This window comes from Puma concolor, chromosome C1, assembly GCF_028749965.1.
Source record: "Puma concolor isolate L17-30 chromosome C1, mPumCon1.1.hap2, whole genome shotgun sequence".
Taxonomy (NCBI): Eukaryota; Metazoa; Chordata; class Mammalia; order Carnivora; family Felidae; genus Puma; species Puma concolor.
The window spans coordinates 104,717,388-104,736,949 of NC_141674.1; the positions used below are offsets into that span (position 1 = coordinate 104,717,388).

A 19,562-nucleotide genomic window follows, 5' to 3' on the forward strand; every position below is an offset into this window, starting at 1 on the left:
CAAAACTCTTTCCAAATGCTCTGTAAATTATTCTTGATAAAAGTGGCTTGTTTTATAATTATAAAACAAATACTCAGCCATGGATTCTCTCTCCTGCAATCAACATTAGAGGAGAACTTTTTGGAATTCATAAGCTTGTCATCCTCTAATTATCAAAGTAAAAAATGTACACTTGTCTCTTGCATACTTCAGTAGTCTGTTCTTAGAACAAAGGTCTGTTCTTAGAAAATTATCTTTCATTCTCTTGGAAGCCTGAAAACCCCAGTATAACATTCTAAAGATGTTATAGTTCAGTTTCTAGATTTTCTTTTTAAAGGCCTGATAGCACTCGACTTATACTACCGTTTTTCTTCTCGAGTGACTCTAGTCACATTTCCTGACTCCCAGCTACACCAAGGTGCCACTCCTTCACTCTAAGGACTAAAACGTTGTGGGGCACCTGGGTGGCTCAGTCAGTTGAGTGTCCAACTCTTGATTTTGGCTCTGGTCATGATCCCCTCTCGCATTGGGCTCTACACTGAGCATAGAGTCTGCTTAAAATTATCTCTCTCTCTCTCTCTCTCTCTCTCTCTCTCTCCCCCTCCCTCCCTCTGCCCCCTGCCTTGCTTACACACACTCTCTCTAAAATAAAAAATATAAAAAACAACAACAAAAAGAAAAAATAAATAAAGACTCAAAGATTGTAACAATTGCTTCAAACTAATCTGGAGACATGATGTTGACGGAGGGTGGAGATGCATGAAATAAGATCGGCTTGACTTAATAATTATTAAAGCTGGGTACATGTGGGCTTCTTATACTATTATTTTATACTAGTATACTTCTTTTACTATTATTGATATGTTTAAAATTTTCCAAGATAAAGTTTTTTAAGTTATATCAGTCTGAGAAACATAGGTCAGGAAAATGGTAACCAAACCATGTACTAAACTGTGACCCAATGTAAAAGTAGATTAGAAATAATCTATTAGCTAGAACAAACAATCCTAAAATTTGTATGGAACCAGAAAAGACCCCGAATAGCCAAAGCAATCTTGAAAAAGAAAACCAAAGCAGGAGGCATCACAATCCGAGACTTCAATATGTGTTACAAAGCTAATCATCAAGATAGTATGTTACTAGCACAAAAACAGACCCTCAGATGGAACAGAATAGAGAGCCAAGAAATTGACCCACAAATGTATGGCCAACTAATCTTTGACAAAGCAGGAAAGAATATCCAACGGAATAAAGAAGTCTCTTCAGCAAATGGTGCTGGGAAAACTGGACACCGACATGCAGAAAAATGAACCTGGACCGCTTTCTTACACCATACACAAAAATAAACTCAAAATGGATGAAAGACCTAAATGTAAGACAGGAAGCCATCAAAATCCTCGAGGAGAAAGCAGGCAAAAACCTCTCTGACCTCAGCCGCAGCAACTTCTTACTCAACACATCTCTGGAGGCAAAGGAAACCAAAGCAAAAATGAACTATTGGGACCTCATCAAGATAAAAAGCTTCTGCACAGCAAAGGAAACATTCAGCAAAACTAAAAGGCAACCAATGGGAGCGCCTGGGTGGCTCAGTTGGTTAAGCTTCCGACTTCAGATCAGGTCATGATCTCATGGTTCATGGGTTCAAGCACTGTGTCTGGCTCTGTGCTGACAGCTCAGAGTGTGGAGCCTGCTTCGGATTCTGTGTCTCTCTCTCTGCCCCTCCCCCACTTGTGCTGTCTCTTTCTCTCTCTCTCTCAAAAAAATAAACATTAAAAAAAAATTTTAAGGCAACCAATGGAATGGGAGAAGATATTTGCAAATGACATATCAAATAAAGGGTTACTATCCAATATCTATAAAAAATTTATCAAAATCAACACCCAAAAAACAAATTATCCAGTAAGAAATGGGCAAAAAACATGAATAGGCAGTTTTCCAAAGAAGACATCCAGATGGCTAACAGACACATGAAAAAATGCTCAATCTCACTCATCATCAGGGAAATACAAATCAAAACCACAATGAGATACCACCTCACACCTGTCAGAATGGCTAAAATTAACAACTCAGGCAACAACAGATGTTGGCGAGGATGTGGAGAAAGAGGATCTCTTTTGCACTGCTGGTGGGAATGCAAACTGGTGCAGCCACACTGGAAAACAGTATGGAGGTTCCTCAAAAAGGTAAAAATAGAACTACCCTACGACCCAGCAATTGCCCTACTGTGTATATAACGAAGGGATACAGGCGTGCTGTTTCAAAGGGGCACATGCACCCCAATGTTTATAGCAGTGCTATTGACAATAGCCAAAGTATGGAAAGAGCCCAAATGTCCATCAACAAATGTATGGATAAAGAAGACGTGGTATATATATACGATGGAATATTATTTGGAATCAAAAAGAATAAAATCTTGCCATTTGCAACAACATGGATGGAACTAGAGGGTATTATGCTAAGCGAAATAAGTCAGAGAAAGGCAAATATTGTATGACTTCATGCATATGTGGAATTTAAGATACAAAACAGATGAACTTAAGGGAAGGGAAACAAAAATAATATAAAAACAGGGAGGGGGACAAAACAGAAGAGACTCATATACAGAGAACAAACTGAGGGTTGCTGGTAAGGCTGTGGGTGGGGGGATGGGCTAAATAGGTAAGGGGCATTAAGGAAAACATTTTGTTGGGATGAGCACTGAGTGCTATACATAGGGGATGAATCACTGGAATCTACTCCTGAAATCATTATTACACTATATGCTAACTTGGATGTAAATTTAAAATAATTAATTTTTAAAAATAAAATAAGATAAAATTGGAACAAAAAACAAGAAATAATCTATTAGGCTGGAGAATTACAGGAGAAGAGTACTTATGTTTGTGAAACACCTATGATTTCTCTTAACCAATCTGTGAGGTGAATATTATTTTTATTTTACAGATAAAAACATGAAATAAGCTGTCTGTAGCAGATCTGACTTTCCAAACACAGTCCCAACAAAATCTCCCAATGCACATCACATTTTTCTGCAACGTGACCTTCTATTCCACCCCGTTTGAATGGGGGGTGGGGGGGTTGGGGCTTCTTTGACAGAATATTGGGATATTGGGCCAGTTCAAGAGAAAGCCATTAACTGCCTAACAGCTCCTGAGCAGCCACATATGTCCAGGCTACTCTGCTGGAGAGAGAAGCCATGTGGAGAATACAGAGACATCAGACAAGAATTGGACTGTAAAAGGAAAACAACAGCTTGGACATCCAGCCCAGGAGAGCCTTCGGATGGCTCCATCATAAGGCACTATCTGAACACAACTACATGAAAGATCCCAAGTGAGAACTGACCAGCTGAACTATGTAAATCCACAGAAACATAAGAGATAATAAATTAGTGTGTTTAAGACACTGAATTCTGGGTGATTTGTTAGCCAGTAATAGAAAGCCTGAACACTGCGCAAGTGTTAAAAAAGAGCTGTGAATCCTGGTCTTTCTCTTATGTTCTTTTCATTACACATTGATTAACAATAACTATGCTTTTAGAGAAAGGAATAGAAACTATAATTTCCTGAGGACTGGATGGAAAAGTTTATAGCAAGGCCAAATGAGGCACTGGGAATTTCAGCAGCCATTCAGCCCCCTCCCTCTCTTATAGGGGAGCATTATCCTGATAAACACACAATCCAAGGTCTGAAACCCTCAACCTTACAAACTCAGAAATCTAACTTAACAGACCAAGAGATCTGTCTCTTAGGAAAAAATTCACATAAGACAAATTCAGAGGCCATATACATAAAACCTGAAATGCCAACTTACTTAATTTCAATGACAAGAGAGTTATCAAGTGGCCCATTTACTTTTACTACCAACAGTCTTTCTCAACAAGCAAGTCAGCCTGAAAAGCCTCATGGCACAGAGGAAGGAGTTAAAATCAGAGACCTACATTTCAATCTCAGGGCTCTACTAATTAGATATACAGTATTGCGGAAGTCACATTACCTTTCTGAGACTCAATTTCCTCGTGTAAAATGGAGAGGCTTGCTTCACTGCTATATATTAGAAAGATTAAGATGTCTGCAAAATACCTAATTCAGTGACTGGCACATTAGATAGCAGACATTTAATAAATATAGCTATTATAATTATTAGAGATTATAATCTTGTGCTAAATAAGGAGAGAATCAGAGCACTAAGACGAGTGGATATATAGCTTGTGCCATCATGCTACTATAGCCTAATATACCCATCACCACTCTGAGCATAAACCAGATCCTCAAAATCAAGGACCTGGGATTCCCCTCCCCTTGGGCAGTACCAGGAAGAGCACAGCTGATGTTTGCCTCTGACTTTCCTTTCTACCCTTTCACTGCTGACCTCCAATTCCCATACCTTCTTCTAAGAGACACACTGTTTCTCCTGACAGACTACATAATACAATTACTTGTCTATGTTGTTTTCTTAGTTACAATCACAGTTTAGTCTTCTCTATAATGAGATTACGAGACTGGATTTTAAGTGCTTATCTCTTGGGTCACTTCTAAAAATGGTTACTTTACAGTTTAATTTTCCCAATTTGTTTTTCAGAAGTAATCTTAACTCTAATTTGGAGGAATATCGTGAATTAAGGTAAATTTGTAAAAAGTTCAAACGGGAACCAAACACAGTCTCTATCTCTATACTCCCTTGGCCTTAGTATCATCCTGATATATTCATATACTCAGACAGAGAGTTTTGAATTTTAAGCATAAGGGGTTTATGTTGGAAGAAAAGAGGAGGGGTAATGATGCCTGGGTGGCTGAGTCGGTTGAGTGTCCAACTCTTGACTTTGGCTCAGGTCATGATCCCAAGGCTGTGGGACTGAGCTCCACACCAGGCTCCACCCTGAGCGTGGAGCCTGCTTAAGATTCTTTGTCTCTTCCCCTTACCCCCTCCCTTGCTTGCACATGCACACTCTCTCTATAAAATTAAATTAAATTAAAACAAAACAAAGCAAAAGGAAGGGGAAGCCAAGGTAATGATAAGCGTCCACTATACATCTGGCACTATGGAAATCTCTCTCCTCTGCTTCAACATTAATACATCAAATCATCACACAAACCCCACCAACCAAAATACTGCCAGCCTATATAGTTCCCACAGTCACAAAGTTTTATTAAAAAAAGTTCATTAGGTCATTTCTATCTTTTCATCTATAAAAGAGAAGTATAACAAACCTAATTACCCAGAATCATTGGAAATAGGAACCCAATGGTTTGTACCAAACTAAGCTGCTTTCTCCTTAGGGTCCAAAAGTTTATTGTATAAAACCCAAGTGAAGATACTCAGTAGCAGGTACACTTGAATAAACTGCTTTAGATGTTCCACTGCCTGTTCCATCTAAAAATACCCACAAGCAGAAACATTTTTCACCATTAATAGTCTGAACCAGGAACAACTCCCTAAGTATAGCTTAGCCCTGAGGCTTACCCACTTAGAAGAACAGCCCAAGAGTGAACAAAGCACTTGAATACTGAATAGAAAAGGAAAGGGTGGTTTTAATTCATCATTTTCTTTTCTTTCTTGTATTTCAAGGGATCAATTACCAAAAAAATGTGAGGTTTTGGCAGGACAATGAGCTACAAGCCAAGACTTATTTATATTAAATCCCATCTTGAATTAGTATCTAATATTTATTCAGAACATGAAATAGGAAGCCTTTCTATTTATTTTCTAATTCCCACAGCTTTGCTCTTCTACATGATCACTATCAGCATAGCATCTACTAAGTGGGTTTTGTTAAATTTTATCTAAAACAGAAGCCTATTTTCTGTCTTGTTTAACAGAATCAAAACGTAAGATCACAATATTTAGTCATATCCTCTTGTTCATATTCTCTTTGAGTATCACCTAGCAAATCTATTCAGAAACTCCTAACTCGAAGGATTAGGAACACAAACTGAAACACAGCATAGCTCCTAGGCCAGACCCACCACACCCAGAATTTCATGCCAGCTCACATCTACAGGTAAAAGACACTGCTTTTTTTTCTAGAGACTTTATCCATAAATCCCTTATGATTATTTCTTTTCAAACCAAGGTACACTTCCTCCCTTTTCAAAAGCATCAAGTGTACCCTAAAACAAAGACAACAGGGGCACCTTGGTGGTTCAGTCAGTTAAGCATCTGATTTCCGCTCAGGTCATGACCTTGCAGTTCATGGGTTCAAGCCCCACGTCGGGCTCTGTGCTGACAGCTCAGAGCCTAGAGCCTGGAGCCTGCTTCGGATTCTGTGTCTGCCTCTCTGCCTTCCTCTCTCAAAAAATGAATAAACAGGGGCGCCTGGGTGGCGCAGTCGGTTAAGCGTCCGACTTCAGCCAGGTCACGATCTCGCGGTCCGGGAGTTCGAGCCCCGCGTCAGGCTCTGGGCTGATGGCTCAGAGCCTGGAGCCTGTTTCCGATTCTGTGTCTCCCTCTCTCTCTGCCCCTCCCCTGTTCATGCTCTGTCTCTCTCTGTCCCAAAAATAAATAAATGTTAAAAAAAAAAAAAATGAATAAACATTAAAACACACACACACACACACACACACACACACACACGGGCGCCTGGGTGGCTTAGTAGCTTGAGCATCGACTTCGACTCAGGTCATGATCTCATGGTTTGTGAATTCGAGCCCCGTGTCGGGCTCTGTGCTGACAGCTTGGAGCCTGGAGCCTGCTTTGGATTCTGTGTCTCCCTCTCTCTCTCTGCCCCTCCCCCACTCATGCTGTCTCTCTCTGTCTCAAAAATAAGTAAGTATTAAAAAAATTTTAACAAAACACACACACACAGACAACAGAACTTTGGGGTTCTGTTTCCAATCCCATCATTACCTTCATGGTCTTCGTAAGACCTGTTTCTCCTTCTGTAAAACTAGAGCACAAATGCTGTCCTCATTGACTTGTCTCCCCCACCTCTCCTTCAGGGAAACAAGAAAGTTTCACTCATTCATGTGGCCAACTACTCATTTAAAAAAAAGATGAAAGTATTTTGAAGCATTTTGAGCATTTTGAACTCCAAAAATCTTAAATGATTGTTCCCTTGGTTATTAGAAAGAAAACCAGTACAAAAAAAAAAAAAAAAGAAAGAAAGAAACAAAGAAACAAAGAGAAAGAAAAAGAAAACAAGAAAACATCAGGCTACAGTTTTACAGTTTTAGTGTTATACAAAGATACCTATACAATTTAAATACTGTTTGAAGAGCTGTAATCCAGTTCCAGGCCAATAAAATTGCTTTGACTTATGGTCTTACTCCCTAAGAACAGTAACATACACAACTTTTACCATTTTGTTCTTTCATTCCAGGCCATGACTGAACATTGACATTATCGGGGACTCCAAACAGGAGTGGTACGTATAATCAACCAAACTTCTTTAGTGCATTGTATAACAAGGCAGAAAATCAGGTCACAGAACAAAACGTTACTTAATAAAAGCTTGATCAGATGAACAAGAAGCCAAATTTTCTAAGAAAAAAACAGACTAAACTACAAAAATTACCAGAGGAAAAGTTAAGTTCATAAAACACAATATAACCACAATAGATTTAGTTATAATGTTCTTTGCTCACACTAAAGGCAGCAAGAACAACCCAGTGGCATAGATATAAAATAGTAAATGACCCAAAAAGTTTGTCTTTAGCTCTGATGTGTACCACCAGTTTGGAGGACAACATTTATCTTCCTGCATTCAGCTTAGGCTGATAGAATCTTCTTACATAAACTGACAACATTTATTCTCCCAGAAAATACATTTGAAGCTCTACATTCCAAGCATGGTGCAGAAATAAAAGCATGCTTAGTAGAGAAAGAAAAATAACTTGGGATTAAAAACTAATGAAATGATGTACAAAGTGTATGTTATAATGAAATCACACTTAGGGAAGTAAAGGCCCATAAAACAAACTTCTCTGAATATCCTAATATTTGGTTACTTAGCCTCAAAATAAGAACTGAGCAATATTTCAGAAGAGCCTCAGTGGTTAAAAGCAGTGAATCTGAAGCTTAAACAAAACTGGACTAGAAGCACAAAGAAACAAACCAACTGTGTGATGTTGGGCAAGTCACACTTCATCAATGAAATAGTATCTAGAACATAACATTTTCAACAAATTGTAGATTCTAATAAATTCCTCTCAGCAATTTTAACGTGGAACATTTCCCAAACCATGTAGTCTATAAAGTCTATAAAGAAAAAGAAAAAACATCTGGAAAAGGCTGGATTAAATAATATTATTAAGTGTGTTGCTTCACTGAATGATTTTTCAGAACCATTAATATGCCACTCTGTGTCAGAAAAGGGGAAATGGAGGAATGGAGACAAGATGATGATTCAGTATGTAGCATTTTACCAGGATTCTGAATGCACAGTTAAGTCTCCAGGCACACGGTTTTGAGAAACACTGACTTAGACTGATTTCCAGATTTTGAGATTCCATAAAGCAGTTCAATTTTAAAACTGAAAAGTTAAGAACTCACACCCAGGACTGTCAACTTTTCTATTTTGCCAAGTAAAATCATTTTTAAAAAATCATCAGCTACTATCACTGTCATTTCATTTTAAAAGTATCAATTTAGGGGCGCCTGGGTGGCTCAGTCGGGCTCAGGTCATGGTCTCATGGTTCGTGAGTTCAAGCCCTGCGTCGGGCTCTGTGCTGACAGCTAGGAGCCTGGAGCCTGCTACAGATTCTGTGTCTCCCTCTCTCTCTGCCCCTACCCCACTCACGCTCTATCTCTCTCAAAAATAAACATTTAGAAAATTTAAAAAAATAAATAAAACTATCAATTTAAAACTAAAAATATAGGAATAAAGATTTATAATTTTTAATTTAACATTTATTTATTTTTGAGAGACAGAGAGAGAGAGATAGAGCACAGTAGAGGAGGGGCAGGGAGAGAGGGAGACACAGAAACCAAAGTAGGCTCCCAGCTCTGAGCTGTCAGCACAGAGCCCAACACGGGGCTCCAACCCACAAACCGCGAGATAATGACCTGAGCTGAGGTCGGACGCTTAACCACTGAGTCATCCAGGCACCCCAGGAATAAAGATTTAGATTACATTTTTAAAAAAATTTTTTTAACGTTTATTTATTTTTGAGACAGAGCATGAATGGGGGAGGGTCAGAGAAAGGGAGACACAGAATCCGAAACAGGCTCCAGGCTCTGAGCCATCAGCACAGAGCCCGACACAGGGCTCGAACTCACGGACCGCGAGATCATGACCTGAGCCGTTTAACCGACTGAGCCACCCAGGCGCCACTAGATTATGTTTTTAAAAGATTTTAAAAAATATTTTTAAGATTAAAAGATTTTTTAAAAGATTTTAGATTACATTAAATAAGAGACTTTTAAATAAAATAATTTAGCACTGCCCTCCTTTCTACCATGTACCCACAAAGCAATCCCAGAACCTCTGATGCAGACCTCTTTATCAAAATATAATAGTGAAGACACTCCATCAATGAGATAAGAGAACTTTACAAATATGATTAATTTACTACAGGAAATATCCTAGGACAGGAAATATCACATACAAACTGGTTGATAAAAGTAGTCACTGACCTTTAGAAAGTAAGAAAATAATGAGTTAACTGAAGAACTTTAAAAATAAAAGAAACAAAGGCGCCTGGGTGGCTCAGTCGGTAAAGCGTCCGACTTCGGCTCAGGTCATGATCTCGCAGTTTGTGAGTTCAAGCCCCGCATTGGGCTCCGTGCTGACAGCTCAGAGCCTGGAACCTGCCTCAGATTCTGTATTTCTCCTCTCTGCCCCTCCCATGCTCATGCTCTGTCTCTCTCTGTCTCCCAATAAATAAACATTAAAAAATTTTTTCTTTTTAATAAAAGAAACAAAGAAAGATTTTATAAAATAGTCCTAATAAAGAAATTATCCCAGGCCAAATTTACCTGTCACTGAATCAAAAGTCTTCAAAAAGGTTTTACTTTATTCAATCAACATTACCAGCGTTAAGATGTGTTCTGTTTCATTTAACAAAGAAAAATCTTGGCATTGCTTTATATTATGATGTCCTCAATCCTAACATTTTCAAGATTGTTCATTATCATAAAACAAGAGAACATAGCTTATAGCTTACAAAGGAGATTCAATTCAGAAGTAAAATCTTTATCCCAGTAAGAATAATTCAGTGGATATCACATGATCTAAGTGGAAAAATTACAGAACAAAATTCCTTCATACAAAATCCCAAAATACCCAAAAGCTCAAATCACTAAACCACAGAGAGGAATAAACACAACTGCTTCATTTTACAAGCAAGGAAAATTAAGGCTCTTGAAAGATTCAGTAATTTGTTTAAAGGTTAAAATAAAACTTTTTTCCCCCACAGTGCTATAATATTTTTTACACATAATAAGTTAAACCACTTATAGAAAGGTCTGATAACAGTTGTAAAAGGAGAACTAATGAATGGTTAGTTCTATAGTTTACACCAATTTGTTTATTCTGAAAACCCTATCCTTTTAAACAGATCTCAGACCTAAAATGGGCAAAAACATTTGCTCTAATCTTAAGATGTCTACCTTATTTTAATCTTTAAACATAAAGTCAAAGGGAGGAGGAAATATTTAAATCCTAATTCCACTACTCACTTATCCCAACATTTTATGAATTTCCTTACTTCTGGACACAGTCTTCCTAGTACAGTTCCGAAAATATAGTAGGCACCAATGAATAGTTCTTGAATGAATGCAAATAGAGTACTGCCATTACTGCATGATATAGTGCCTATATATTTTGATGTTATTATCAAACACAAACCAATTTCTAAGTGATATTCTTCACAGAATATACGTGTAGTCTCAAAGAAAACATCCAAACTCGGGGCGCCTCAGCAGGTTAAGCATCGACTTCAGCTCAGGTTATGATCTCACAGTTCGTGGGTTCAAGCCCCATGTCAGGCTTTGTGCTGACAGCTTAGAGCCTGGAGCCTTCTTCAGATTCTGTGTCTCCCTCTCTCTCTGCCCTTCCCCCACTTGTGCTCTGTCTCTGTTTCTCAAAAATAAATAAACATTAAAACAAAAAAAATTTTTTGAAAATATCCAGACTCAATTACACTCAGGAAGAGAATCAGACATACTTCCCTTTTATTTTATAGCAATAGTGTTACAAGATGATAAACCTATCTATTGGACTTATTAAAAACCATGGGAACTCTCAATCTGCTCATCTTTTATTTTTTAAGATTTTTTTTTTAAGTTTATTTATTTTGAGACAGAGAGCATGTAGGGAAGGGGCAGACAGAGAGGGAGAGACAGAACCCCAAGCAGGCTCCGCATAGACAGTGAGGAGCCCAATGCAGGGCTCGAACTCACCAATCATGAAATCGTGACCTGACCTGAAATCAAGAGTCGGATGCTTAACTGACTGAGCCACCCAGGCACCCCTTAAGATTTTATTTTTAAATAGTCTCTACATCCAACGTGAGGCTCAAACCCACAACCCCGAGATCAAGAGTCACACACTCCACCAAGTGATCCAGGCACCCCTCAATCTGCTCATCTTATATTGACCGTATGTTAAAAAGAATGCCAGTATAATCTTAAAACAAGTCTCCCTCATTGAATCAGCACCTACACTTGGCGCAGAATAACCAGTAATTTTAGTGATTGGTAAGGTTGAAAAATTTAGGGAATTCAACACTTTAATGATTCTCACTTATAAACATTACCTTTGACCACTTTTTAACCTAAAACATGCAAATTAAAACTAGCAGTGAAAATTAATTTGCTGTATTTTCTATTTACATGTTATTAAACAAAAAGTAATTGTACCATTATAGTTTTCACACTACACCAACAATCAAAATTAACCACAATTTTTTCAAACCAACAGGCTTAAGGTACAAAATTTCTATTGCTCAAACTTATCTTAACTAGGAATACTAATGCCTCTAAACATTCAACAGTGACCATAACAAGATCAGAACGTAACAGCTGACACTATAGATGAAAATCAGAGAACCAATTAGCTTAATAACTTTGAGAATAAAGTACCTCACACTACCACTTAAATCACAGAAGATTCACTAGAAGCAGCTAAATTCCATTCAACAAATTCCGTGACAAATAATTACTAAAGGGCATCTGGTGGCTCAGTGAGTTAGGCATCTGAACCTTGATGTGGGCTCAGGTCATGACCTCAGAGAGCAGCATCCAGACCCACACAATGTGGCATCCAGCCCCAAATCAGGCTCTGTGCTGACAGTATGCAGCCTGCTTGGGATTCTCTCTCTCCGTCTGTCTCTGCCCCTTCCCCACTTGTGCTTGCTCACACACCCTCTCTCTCAAAATAAATAAATAAACCTTAAAAAAAGGCCAATCAGCTATTCATATGTATGGTAGGTAACTATGGGAAGTTCTTCTGTTTATAAGCTGTCAGATATAAAAACAAAGCTACATTCAAAAATACAAGAGGCTCAACTCTGCCCTCCCCCTAACTAATGGTAAGTAGTCCGTTAGACCGCTGCTTTGAGTCAAACTTTTATTCATTAGTTGACACGTCTGTGCTCTGTTTTAGGGTATTTTATGAACATTAGTATCCCCATGATTTTCAACATGTACACAAAAGCAAAGAGTAGTAAAAAGAAAAGGCCTACAATTACAATTCCTTCATTCAACAAATACTTATTGAATGAATACTACGCACCAGGCACTGTTCTAACCACTGATGAACAAGGAAGCAGCAATATTAACAGTGGTGAGGAAAAGAGAAATCTAAAGGTATAAATGAAGAATTGTCTAAAAGTAAACCAAATCTAAAGGACAAACTCTGAATCTTTCAATATGTAGAAAATATTGCACTAACATAGGAAATTATAAGCAAAAGAAAAGTAGAATAAGTGATAAAATGGGAAAATGTTTTCCTGTATGACTAGAAGGCATCCCAATGAGGAGAATACAATCATCTAGGGGACATTTCAAATATCTATTGAAGTGTTTCAGCTGTCAGAGCAATTTAAAAAATGCTACTGACATTTAATGGATAAGAGGCAGGAAAACACAGGAAACTTCAGCACAAATATTTTTATTCTCAAACTTCATATGGATAGTTAAGGAGATTAAAAAAACATCTTTATGAAAGCCTAGGTCCTACCTCCATTCTATATATAAACACCAAGTCTTTCTGCATAATTTTAATATGCATTAAATGTCCAGAAAAACAACAACTGAGTAAAAGCAGAGAAAGATATACTTTATTTGGGCCTTTTCTAAGAATTGCTCACCATTCTGGTGGTTTGCATATCATGGTATTAAAGTTGCGAATACTCTTGGGGCACCTGAGTGGCTCAGTTGGTTAAGCATCCGACTTTGGCTCAGGTCATGATCTCACAGTTCTTGAGTTCCAGCCCTGATGGGGCTCTGTGCTGAAAGCTCAGGGCCTGGAGACTGCTTTAGATTCTTTGCCTTCCTCTCTCTTTGCCCCTCCCCTGCTTGCTTGTGCTCTCTCTCTCTCTCAAAAATAAACGTTAAAAAAAATTAAAGTTGCAAATATTTTTAAAAAATTTTAACGTTTATTCATTTTTGAGAGACAGAGAATGAGTGGGAGAGGGGCAGAGAGAGAGGGAGACACAGAATTCGAAGCAAGCTCCAGGCTTTGAACCGTCAGTAGAGAGCCCCATGTGGGGCTCAAACCCACCAACCATGAGATCATGACCTGGGCCTAAGTCAGAAGATCAACCGACTGAGCCACCCAGGTGCCCCACAAATATTCTTTTAACGTCTACTCAGGTAGTTGTTACGTCTACGTTTGGTGCCAACATCCAGTATATTATACATACCTTCATTATGGACAGCTGAGTACTTACATACTGAAATATGTATCATTTTATCATGAATTGTTTTCTTTTTATTTATCCTTTATCTTACAATAAGAGAATTATTTTATCTTTTAAAAAACTGTATGTGTAGGAAATTGTACTATATGAATTTCATTTCATTAAAGAGCATTTCAAAATATTTATTATCAAAAGAGGGCACTGAGTCTGATAGGTTTGAGAACCACGAGGCTAGAAGATCAGCATCACTGTAGGATACCTGCAGATCTCAGTTAACCCAGAAAGAGGTAGAAAAGGGCATGTAACTATGAAATGTTCTCTTTATTTTGAGAATATATATTCGAAGCATGGTGAAAAGTAAACATAATGGAATCTTTATTGGAAGATGGTTCTCTAGGTTTAAAGTCATTTCAAATCTAGACAACATCAGAGTGAGTGACAAAGAGGTGAATACAGGATACACTGTCTATAAGAACTTCTCTGTGACACTTGCTGAAATTGTCAAGGAGAGAGATGACCCACCTTAACAGATTTTCAAGGAAAACAAAACTAACTGGCCTATTCGGAAAAAGAGGCTGCACAATCTATTTAACATGCAAGAAAAGTATGCTCAGTTTAAATAATGAAAACCATTTCTTTTTTTTTTTTTTAATGTTTATATATTTATTTATTTTGAGAGAGAGCACTTGCACATGCATGCGAGCACACTCAGAGAAGGGGCAGAGAGAGAAAGAGGGAGACAGAGAATGTCAAGTAGGCTCCATGCTCATAGTGCAGAGCCCCACATGGGGCTGTATCTCATGAACCTGAAGATCATGACTTGAGCTGAAATCAAGAGTCAGAGGAGGGGTGGGCCTAGGTGGCTTAGTCAGTTAAGCATCTGACTGGCTCAGGTCATGATCTCATGGTGAGTTCAAGCCCCATATAAGGCTCTGTGCTGTCAGGGCAGAGCCTGCTTCAGATTGTCTCTCTCCCTCTCTCTCTCTGCCCCTCCCCCCGCACACAATTTCTCCCTCTCTCTGTCTCTCTCAAAAATAAATGAATAAACTTTTAAAAAAAAAAAAAAAAAGGAGTCAGACGCTTAACTGACTGAGACACCCAGGCGCCCCCAGAACCAATTCACTTCTATTTGATATACATGCACCTGCAGACCTCTAAGGAATTCTGACTTGCTAACAGCTGAACTTAAAAAAAAGGATTTAAAAATCTTTCAGAATCTAACCTAAACTTCTGCAAGTGAAACTGTGAGAAGAACTACCCAAAATGTTTCTACTAAGGGGCACCTGAGTAGCTCAGTTGGATAATCGTCAGATTCTTGACTTTGGTTCAGGTCATGATCCCAGAGTCATGGGATCAAGCCCCCACCCACACTCCCATCGGCTCTGCACTGAATGCTCAGAGCCTGCTTGGGATTCTCTCTCTCTCCTCTCCTCTCCTCTCCTCTCCTCTTCTCTTCTCTTCTCTTCTCTTCTCTTCTCTTCTCTCTCTCTCTCTCTCTCTCTCCCCCTCCCCTGCTCAGGCAAGCTCTCTCCCAAAATAAACATATTTTTTAAAAAACATTTATACTATGGTAGGGTCCTATTTCTCCACGAATAACTATTGCTCATTCCTACACTACCTTTCAATCCAAGACTACATACCTCCATTTCTCTGAATGCTCAGGCTTCCAAGAGGCACATACCAATATTATTTTACAGTCATATATATGAAGGTAAACTGAGAGGGTCTGGTGTTTCAGCTGTGGTCAGCTGAGTGAATTAGTATCAGAACAAAGATTGATAATTCAATTCACCCTCTCTGCCAAGAGTTTAAAGACACTAAAAGTTTAGGGGCGCCTGTATGTCTCAATCAGTTCAGCGTCCGACTCTTGGTGTTGGCTCAGGTCATGATCTCACGGTTTAGTGAGTTCAAGCCCCACATCAGGCTCTGCTCTGGCATCATGGAACCTGCTTGGGATTCGATCCCTTTTCCTCTCTGCCCTCCCCCACTCACACTGTCTCAGTCTCTCTCAAAAAAAAAAAAAAAAAAAAGACACTAGACGTTTAAACACAAAATCTCCTGAGCTCATAAAACTTCTAAGAGAGCTGTAAGAGAATGAGAGAAATTAAAACTTGAATGATGGTAAGATGAGCTATAAAGAACCTAAAAGTTAGGCTTGTTGTCTGCTTTTTGCTTTGTTTTCAAACTGGAATTTCCAGGTGTCTTACTAAGTTACAAGTCGTGTTACTACCTCAATTAATTCCCAACTGACAAAAAATGTGGATACTTTTCTTTTAGAAGTTACCCTACAGTGTGTAACTTGAGAGGAGTAATCCAATTCCTCTGGTCTCAGTAACCACAAGGAGAGAAAGTGACCCCAACAGATACAGCTATAATGGAACAGCATCACTAATTGCTGTCCTAAATAATCCCTGTCATCAGGGCTTTGGCTAAAATTATATGGTCTCAATTATCTTACTGAAAATTCTCATCAGGATCCTAAAATTAGGGAGAAAAAAAGCCACATCAGAACAAAACCGTAAGCACCATGGACACAAGAAGACAATCTCTTTATCCTTCTACACCATGGTTCTTCAACCTCCACTCTCTTGCCATTTTGGGCCCAATAATTCTTTGTTGTAGGGAGCTGTCCTGTGCACAGCATGTTAGCAGCATCCCAAGCCTCTATCCACTAGATGCCAGGAACAACTCTCCCCCTCTCTACAATTGTGACAACCAAAAATGTCAATAGACACTGCCAAATGTTCTCCTGGGAGGCAAAACTGCTCCCAGTTGAGAACCACTGCTTTACACTGTCTCCTTTATTGCTCATTATTAAACTGTGAAGAGATTAAAAAGAAGTCAGCATGGAACGCCTGGACGGCTCAGTAGGTTAAGCGTCAGACACTTGATTTCAACTCAGGTCATGATCTCACTGATTGGTTTGTGAGTTGGAGCCCCACCTCTGGCCTGCACTGACAGCATGGAGCCTGCTTAGAATTCTCTCCCTCTCTCCCTCTCTCTCCCCCTCTCTCACATGGGCTCTGGCACATACTCTCTCTCTAAATAAATAAATCAACTTAAGAAAAAGAGAAAGAAGTCAGCAGTCACAGGCTTATTCTTAGACCCCTTCTAATTTGAGTATATATAAAGAATTAGAAGCAATCCACGCCTTCTTTCCTCTTCAAAATAATATGACTATAGCATTTTCTCCCTGAGTGTACCTAAAGGTCATAAAAAGCCAAATAAACATAAAGAAACACAAAGTATTAGAATCCAGTTGGTACTTCCCAAAAAAGTACAAGGGATTTTATCTGCAGTAAGTTTAATATTTTTGTTTTTCCTCATACTGAAAAAAATCCCAAGATTTCCCCAATATATACATGCCTACATATCAGTAAGATTTCAAGGCCAGAGCTAGCCTTCTACTTATAAGAATACGTATTTCTTATTTCTAGATCCTGGCAGGGACTATATTTACTGACACTGTATACTGAAACTTCACATGGTAGTATCTTATAGCACTGGCACCTTTTTGATAAAGACCTCAGAACACTAAAGCCACTACTTTTAAAACATTGGGTATTCAACTTATCATTCAAGCAATATTTATAAGCAACTGCTACATAGTACTAGATAATCAAGCAGACTTTTTAGCTGGTGAGTCACCAATGGCAGAATCCAAGATATCTAGTAATTAAAACTTCACAGGGTACCTGGGTGGCTCAGTCAGTTGAGCGACAACTCTTGATTTCAGTTCAGGTCACAATCTCATGGTTCACAGGATGGAGCCCCCAGTGGGGCTCTGTGCTGACAGCACAGAGCCTGCTTTGGATTCTCTCCCCCTCTCTCTCTGCCCCTCCCCCCACGTGCACGTGCATATGCACACATGCTCTCAAAATAAATACTTAGAAATAAAATAAAATAAAATAAAAATAAAATAAAAATAAAATAAAATAAAATAAAATAAAATAAAATAAAATAAAAATAACCTCTCAGGGGCATCTGGGTGGCTCAGCTGGTTAACTGTCTGACTCTTGATTTCACCTCAAGTCATGATCTCATGGTTCATGGGTTCAAGCCCTGCGTAGGGCTCCACACTGACAGCAGGGAGCCTGCTTGGGATTCTCTCTCTCCCTCTCTGACCCTTCGCCAATCTCTCTCAAAAATAAATAAACTTATAAAAATAAAAATATAAAAATAAAACCTCTCCGGCCCAGCTCGTATCACTAAATTCCTTTCCAAAGTTCGGTAACACTACTAACATTACATGGACACTGCTCTGGGATCTTTGTATGAATCATGCAACTTAAATAGCAAAGTCAGTAGGCTTAGAGTTTTAAGAGTCACAAAATCTTTAAGAAATGTACTTTAAAAAAAATTTTTTTAATTAAAACAAGAACTGTACTCTTTAGCTACTCTTATTATGGAGTGGTTAGAAAGTTTTCCTGTATTAGAGTTATTATAAGCACACAACGATAATCCCTCGTATAGTACCTGGTAAAGAACCAAAGAAGGTAACATTACTTATTGACAAGAATGACATTTTATTAGAGCAAAGGTGATATAATAAGGAGATGTGAGAGAAGCCTGTTAGTTCCTTCAGGCAGAGTCTCAGAGGGAATACACTGGCAGTCCTTAATTAGACTGGTCTCTTTCCGGATTTGGATACTCTGATCTCCATAAAACACTTAAGAAACACCCTCATTTCATCAATACCAAAAGGAGTTTACTCTGCATATGATTTCTCTCACCTGTTTAATGAAAACCCTACCAGATTCCATCTCAGGTAATACTGTCTGGCCTTGATTTAAAAGAGGGGCAGGGTAATGTGCGGATGGAATGACACCTTTACATTCCATGACACAGCCCTATATGGTACTACTCAGTCATCCCTCAATGTAGCATAGTATCCCCATTAGCCTCGGCTTCACATGGTCTCTCGATAGGACATCAGGTGAGGTAGAAGCTTCTGCTGTGACTTGAAAATAATTTTAAATTACCCAAAAATACACAATGCCACTTACCCAATCATATGTAAACTTGAAACCTTAAAGGCTTTAAACCATATAATCAAATTCTCTTATTTTAAAATCCAAATTTCACTGAAATTATTTTCACTGTAAACAGGGAAATACTTTTCAGTAAGAGAAGTTCCTAAATCCATAGTCACTTCTTGAATAGAGACTCTTTGATGAAGTCTAACGATAACAGTACCATTGAATATATTTTCATTCTAAAATTCTCTTTTTTTATTTCTCCTCATTTCTTTGTATCTTTTTTCTAAACGAATCTTTTCTTCTCTTATCTGGGAGTATCCAAACCAAAGACACACAAAGCTAAAATGGATGGATCAGGGTTAGCAGTAAGACGTGTTATTTCACCAAATTTATTCAACTAAATTTGGTTTAACCTATAGAACATTAGGCATACTCCAATCTCTCTCAGACGTTATCACCAAAATTATTTTAATACAGACATTAAAGTTAGCTGGGCTCATGAATCTTTCATAGTAGTAGGTCTGACAAGAAAAACAATAAACAAAAACCTAAGGGGAGTTTCAGGGCTAAACCGTTTGGGTAAGCTATTGCTATTACCTGCACACACTTCCAAATGAATAGAAGTTCTGTACCCTAGGGGCACCTGGGTGGCTCTGTCGGTTAAGCATCCGACTTTGGCTCAGGTCATGATTTCACAGTCTGTGGATTCGAACCCCACGTCCGGTTCTGAGCTGTCAGCACAACTACTTCAGATTCTGTGTCTCTCTCTCTCTCTCTCTGTCCCTCCCCCAACTCATGCTAT

General features: G+C 38.6%; 1 protein-coding gene and 1 long non-coding RNA gene across 3 annotated transcripts in view; both read right to left on the reverse strand.

Annotated features, from left to right (window-relative positions):
• Nucleotides 1-19,562, reverse strand: part of RNF115 (ring finger protein 115) — an 86,188-nt gene that overhangs the window by 63,279 nt on the left and 3,347 nt on the right. The window lies entirely within an intron of this gene.
• Nucleotides 1,736-6,818, reverse strand: LOC147578307 (uncharacterized). The gene is made up of 2 exons (XR_015255055.1): nt 6,521-6,818; nt 1,736-6,294 (listed from the first exon to the last, which is right to left on the reverse strand). It is a non-coding gene; the product is annotated as an uncharacterized LOC147578307 (long non-coding RNA).